Source organism: Hibiscus syriacus, unplaced genomic scaffold (genome assembly GCF_006381635.1).
Source record: "Hibiscus syriacus cultivar Baekdansim isolate YM2019G1 unplaced genomic scaffold, ASM638163v2 tig00016637_pilon, whole genome shotgun sequence".
Lineage (NCBI taxonomy): Eukaryota > Viridiplantae > Streptophyta > Magnoliopsida > Malvales > Malvaceae > Hibiscus > Hibiscus syriacus.
This window is the reverse complement of record NW_024062389.1, coordinates 85,053-92,532: the sequence shown is the minus strand read 5'-3', so window position 1 is coordinate 92,532 and position 7,480 is coordinate 85,053.

The following is a 7,480-nucleotide window of genomic DNA, read 5'->3' as shown; positions in this document are numbered from 1 at the left end:
GTATCAAAAACTCAGAAGTATCTGAATTACTCTGGAAAACTCTGAAGTAACCGGGATAGCATTAGTTGCTAAATGAACTAAGGAACCTTAATGGCGAAGAATTTTGTAAGTAATTGGATGAGTCTGGAAATACAATAAACTTGTATGATGTACATCTCTACGGTTATGAAATAAGAATCGAATATGTCATATATTCTTGATATTGTTGTAATGTGTAAAGAAAATAAAGATTATAAGGATGCCTTCTCGATTCCTTAAGGTATATTTAGCGATGATTCTGAAGATGATTTATGGACAATAATTGTTGGTATTATAGAGTGAATACCAGGAAGGGCAATGAATTGACCAGTCAACAGGCATCAGTTCTGATAGTTGTTCAGCTCAAGTTGTTCGATAATCCGATCGATTGTCATGGATGGTAATTGCCCTGAATATTTTTTTCTTCTTTTTCGACTCAAATCACTCCGGTTATTCTGGATGCACATGAAAACATAGTGGGATTCTAAAGTATTAACCTTAAATGCCTGTTTAGATCGATTAGTAATCGATTCTCTTCAATAGGACCTCGTTTCTGGAATCTGATCAAATTGCATAAGTTTTCTGTTATCCATACTAATGACTACAAAATGCATCTGATAAATATTGGGATTTCTCTAGTGTGTTCCTTATATTTTAATAAATTATTTTATATTTTAACATGAAGTACACTGAAATTTATGGTTACTATTTTATGGATGCACCAGCTTATTGGTGATGGCTTATGGAATTCTATCAATGTATAAATTGTATCTTGGAGATACAGATTTGTAAAGTACAGCTCTGATCAAGATGGAAAATTTTTATGGAGCTAATGTGACTCTTAGGTAGGCTCTGCGGCCCTGAGATCATTATCGGGTAGGCCCTCCTAAGATGTGTTCTTAGGTAGGCCTCATGGCCCCAAACTTTCTTGGGTAGGCTCTCAGGCCCTAAGATGTTCCCTTAGGTTTAGTCTTTGTACAATGGTTTTAAACTACGAGTTTAAAAAGCTCCACTATCGTATGATTTGTAAGATTTACTGAACTATCATTTGTTTAGTGAACCTATTATGATTTTATTGTACTATTGAAACACACTAGACATCCTATTCGATCTCCAGAAAACGTAATACTATGAATGCTTCCTATGAACTGAGATATTCATGGTTTCTATTTGATGAACTAACAGTGGAACCTCAAATTATCCTAGAAATTTGTATACGTCAGATTCAATAAGGAAATTATGGCTTTCCTTTTATTTGCATGTCCTATAGCATCATCTGGTAGTTTTGTATTACTGAGCTTTCCGAAGCTCACTCTATTACTCACCATTGCAGGTTAAAAGAATTGTACCAATGCAGTTATCGACATCAATAAGGGAGTTCTTCCGGCGTTGCTTTCGGAGGATGGTACATGTGATTAGGGGGCATATAATTGTATTTTGTTTTATATGAGTCTGAAAACTTGTTTTATTTCTGAACACTGATAAGTCATTTTATGATTTTACATGTTTTAAGAAAAGTTTTAAATTTTCCGCTAGTTTTACAGTGGGTCGCTCCGGTGGCCCTAATGTGATACTCCTAATCGAATCGGGTTATCCGCATTGGTCTGAGGGGGTTACAGTTAAGATTATGTCTTTGTACAGAAAATTCCTGATAACCTGTTGGTAACTTCTGAGAAGACAATTGACCTGAAAATCTCCGAGTTAAGAATAAATTATCGAGGGTGCTTTTTTGTCAGAATTGTTTAAAGGACTGGAAAAGGTGATAGGTTTGAATTAAATAATAAGATCAGATTGAAGGAAAGGATTGAAATACGCTGGATCATTAAAATGACCAAAATACCCCTATAATGGAAATGGCTCAAGAATATCACCAAGCCCAGGAATGAATGGACGTCTTCAAGCTTTGAAATGAATGAAAAAACATTAAGCACCAAAATTACCAAAATGTCCTTATGGCCTAGACTAAGTAAATGTATTGGGGTTAATTGAGGAATTCAAATAAACGTAAGTATAATACTACCCTTAAAAGTTATGGAACACAACTTAAGTGGTTCGATCAACCCTAATGATATGTCAGTACCTAAATGGCATATATATTACTTGAATGTGTGTTCGTCTTCTCAAGTTTGGCTCGATGATAATTTTTGGAAGTATTTAGCTCAACTCAACTCTAGATCGCATTCAGTACTAAGAATTTGATATTTGTTCGACAAATCAACCACTAAGACCGAACTGAACTGAACAGAAGTACAATATGTATATGAAATTCAGAAAACATCCAAATTACTCTAGAAAACTCTGAAGTAACTGGGATAGTCTTGACTGTTAAATGAAATTAGAAACCTCAATGACTGAGGATTAAATAAGTGATTTGGATGAGTCTGGAATCGTAAATGAACATACATGATGTAGTGTTCTTATGGGTCATGAACTACAAATCAAGTACGTCAGTATTTCATGATATTGTTGAAGCGTGGAAATGAAATAAAGACCCTTGGAAGACCCATTTAACGATGACACAATAGATGATTTATAGACATTAATTGTAGTTATTAAAGAGTGAGTACTTGAAGGACAAAGAATGAACCGTTCAACATGCATTAGTTATGGGAGTTGTTCAGCTTGAGTTATTTCGATAATCCGATAGATCGACACAAATTGTAAATGTCCTAAACCTTCATTTCTTCCTTATCATCTCAAGTCTCATTCTGAATAATTGATGACTTCGTCAGTTATTTCCAATAGTGATTCTAAATTCCGACATTCTATCGGCATACTAAAGATCCATGTTTCTCTTCCTGCTAAGATTATCCAGTACCTCTAAATAATATCTGCAAACTCTGGTGTGTTCCCTAATCACATGAATATTTTGTCTGATTTTCGATTTGAATTCTGTTATGATACCTGACATGGATTCTGATTTGATACTTGACCTGGATTCTGATATGATACTTGACCTGGATTCTGATATGATACTTGACCCGAATCATGTTTTGATTTTTGATATATCCATTTACGGACGGAACATGTTTTATTTGGGGGTATTGCTGGAGGAAGAATACTTGCAGGCTCCTCGGCTTTGTGCTCAGGGCCTACTGGATGTGACGGGGTTGTATGGTTCTGGGGAACCTACACATTTTGGACGTGTTCGGTTAGGGGAATTATTATGGTTTTTGAATTTTAAAAATACGTTTTAAAAAGATCTGTATATTTTCACTGGTTTTGTGGGAACACACTAGATAACCTATTATGATCTCCTGAACTCAGTTATTTGAAATATTTCTCTGAACTGAAAGCTCACTGTCTGTTACTACTTGAAATATCAGTAGGATTTCCGTTCAACATAAAGATCTATAGATGTCTGAACCGATAAGGAAATATATGTTTATCTGTATCTGCACGTTCTTCAGCATCATCTGGTAGTTCTGAATTACTGAGCTTTCCGAAGCTCACTCTATTACTCATCATTTCAGGTTAAAAGAATTATACCAGTGCAATTATCAACTTCAGTAAGGGAGTTCTTCCGGTGTTGCTTGCAGAGTAAGGTACATGTGATTGGGGGCATGTAATTGTATTTTGTTTTATATACGAGTCTGAAAATCTATTTTATTTCTGCATATTGATAAATCACTTTTATAAGTTATATGTTTTAATAAAAGTTTTAAAATTTTCGCTATTTTTAAAGTGGGTCGCTCCGGTAGCCCTAATGTGACACCTCGGATCGAGTTACCCGTATCGGTCTGAGGAGATTACAGATACCCCCATAATTCGGCAAAAAGAACCGATCAACTACCTAACTCTTGAAGAATCCGAAAAATCCAGTCTCCATTTTCGTTTCTTATGATGTCCCCCTGCTGAAGCATCATGTGTGCCTCCACGGACTGATCCATCCAAGTTTGCTCTTGACCATCTTTCTTCTGGATGATTCCACATTAACATAGTTTGCTGTGGAGTTCTAATATTCCTCAATGATCTGATTCGAGTAGCCTTTTCGCTCCTACTGTCCTCCCATCGACGAATGCTATCATCAACAATATCAATTCTTTCCATGTAGTTGTTGTCGAATACAATAGTGTTTCTTCTCCACTAAAGATTCTTTCCATGTAGTTGTTGTCGAATATAATAGTGTTTCTTCTCCACTAAAGATTCTAAGATATTTACCCAATCAGTTGTTACTGAGAAGCCAAGTCTAGATGTGATCTCTTCTCTTGTGGTAGCGCTAGTGTTTTTGGAGAATAGATTATTGGTTCTAACGCTACTTACTCGATGTCCTGAGATGGAACAAAATTTATCTAGTACCCTCCTTATTATCTACATTTGGTTGATTGTCGAATCGAAAAACAAAACTAGATCATCTGCAAAAAATAGATGAGATAATACAAGACCATTTCGGCTCAACTTGATGCCTTTCCAACCACCTTCTGTCACTTGAGTTTCAATAGCTTGAGATAGACGTTCCATGTAGAGTACAAATAAATATGGAGGGAGTGGGTCACCTAACTCCTTTAGTTGGTTTAAAGTATTAGGTAAGTGAGTCATTCCAAATAATTTGCGTCGAAACTGATGTAACACAATGCATTATGGTTCTAATGAGATCATTAGGAATGCCCACATCCAAGAGAGTGTCTTTGATGAAGCTTCGTTCTAATATATCATAAGTCTTTTCGATATCCGCTTTAATAGCTATCCATGCATTCTTACTGGATTTCCGACGCATAGAATGAATTACTTCTTTTGCGATGATGATGTTGTCAATGATGTGCCTTCCCGGCACAAAATTGGATTGATTTTCCTTAATCAACGATGGCAAAAACGGCTTTAGTCTATTTACAATAACTTTTGTGATGATTTTGTAGAGTACTGTGCAAAGGTCAATTGGCCAAAACTAGCGAAAGAATCAGGAGGATTCACTTTCGGAATGAGGACAAGAAAGGTGTGGTTAATATTCTCGGGTAAGGGTTGTCCTTAAAAATTATCTTAAACGAATCTGATAACTTGTGTCCCAACTCTGTTCCATTTTTTTGATAGAAAAAAGCATGCATCTCTTCGATACCTGTTGCTTTAAGTGGAGCCATATCAAAGATGACGTTACGATCTTCCTCATCGGTAATTTCCCTTGTTAAAGGGAGCATTTCTCCATTATCAAAAGAGTGGAACTTTCCTCTTAAACTCCAATCAATCATGTAAATCCCATTACTGGAAAACAATTTTTCATAGAATTCTACCACCTTTCCCTTCAAAGTATCATGATTGTCGCACCAAGACCCGTCTTCAATTTTGATAGGGTTAATGGTATTTCGTCTTCTCCTTATCATAATGATGGAATGGAAGTGTTTTGTATCACGATCTCTGTTAGTAAGTCCAAGATTACGAGACTTTTGAAACCATAAGCTTTCATATAAATACTAATTTAATGATGCAAACCGCTCCCGATGCTTCTCATTCTCCCGAGATGGATGTGTGTTGAACAAACCGTTGGAAATGGGACCTTGGATAAGGCTTAATAATTATATGGTGTTAGATGATGTTTTGAGAAAGGGAGAGGTAGTTGCGATATTAACGGTAAATGATAGTCTTGATGCTCCTCATTATATGGAGAAGGATGATTGTACTAATAAAATTGCAGGTAATAGGGTCTTGGACGAAGGGTATCTTAATAATGATCTGGCAGACAGTTTTTTGGGAGAGGAAGAGGTAGTTGGTGATAGGGCCATTTGTCAAATTGAAGGTTTGGATGATAGCCAATGTTATAACAGGGGATTGGATGCTTTTTATATTATGAATCAATCTGGTTTAGGACAATTTGAGGGTGAGCTTTGTGTGGATCATTCTGAGCATGAGAATGAGTTTCCCAAACCAGATTATTTTTCAAAGGATCTAAGTCTTCCGATTGACTGATAAAAAAATATAAATCGATGTTTGACATTAAGAATAAGATGTTAACAGTGGCAGAAAGAAAGAAACGAGATTGAGCTTTAAAGAAACAAAAAAAATAATAATAATAAGAATCGTGTTGCAATGGATTTGGATATGTGTTGCAATGGATTTGGATATGTGTTCCAATTCACTATCGGACTCAGATTTTAACAATCGTAAAAAGGATATCATGAGAGAAGCAACCCGAGCATGGGATTTTGCGAAGAAACTTGGTTTTAGCATCGATGGAGATGAACAAGAAGTGGTGCTTGAATTTGCTAGACTGGAGGGGTTGGATAGGCTATAGAAGGTTTCAGTTGCTGTTTCGGTGGGTGATTGCATTGGCAGAAGCTGTTTTTGGTGAGGATCAGGACGATGGGCTGAAAGTTTTAGAAGGTACGTGAAATTATCCATCCAGCATTAGATTATGCATATATTAAATGGGAGGGAAGGTGTGTTGTAGTGTGAAGTTTTATGTGATTGGGAGAGTTTTCTTATATCTATTAGATTTGATGTTGGGGACTTAATGAGATTGCAGGTTCAAGGTTTCAGTATTGAATCCTGCTCTATTCTCCTTTTGGAATTCGAAATGGTTTGAATATGCTATGATCCTGGTTTTTGTTATTATTAGGGGGTCATCGATCATTCATGGCTACAAGGTTTCAATTATTTGGTGGACCATATAAGAGGAAAATGGGGGAGTTAGTCTTAACATTCTTCGGATGGCCATTAAGCGTTGAGCATAATTCGAGTTCTTTCATATTTTGGTACTAGAATGGTTGTGAAATCCAGTGAACATATTGAATACGAGGTATTTTTTATGTCAAATCTAGGTTGTGAATCGGCCAATTGAAAGTTAAGGGTAATATTTTTGTGAACGGTTGGGATCTTTCGTTCTATTTTGGAGTCAATCGTGGATGTTGTATGGATGCCTTTGGGGCTTATTTTTCATCCACTATATGTGAATTTTATGATAAATAAAATTATTGTCGTGAAAAAATACTGTTCAGTTCCCTTTGAGCTCCCTTTCCAGGTTAATAAGAAATGGTGAGATAGAATTTTCAGTAGCCCATCCCATTCCTCTAGTTCTCGCAAGGAGTTGTTTTTTCCGCAGTCCGATATAAAATCTCTCGATTCCACAACTGCACCTTCTTGACAAAATTTTCAATGTTATCCACGATGTTAAATCCCACTTGCCAGACATCTCGAAGGAACTCTTTGAACCCTTGATGCTCCTGTCAAGCTGCTATGAAACGAAAAGGTCTATTTCCTGCAGTAGTTTTGTTCATCATGGATTTTACGAGTAATGGTCGGAGCCAATTCTTTCTAAATGGAAGACCGCGACATCAGGGGAAAAATCATACCATTTACTATTACATAAGCATCTGTCCAATCTTTGTAGCAAAGTACCTCTTGACCACGAGAAGTTTGGACCATTGAACCGCATATTCAGCAGCCCAAAATCGATTAGAAAGTCGCTGAAAGCTTTACTAACCCCCAACCGATGACTAGATTCTCCTTTTCTTTCAGCAGAATTAGCAATGAC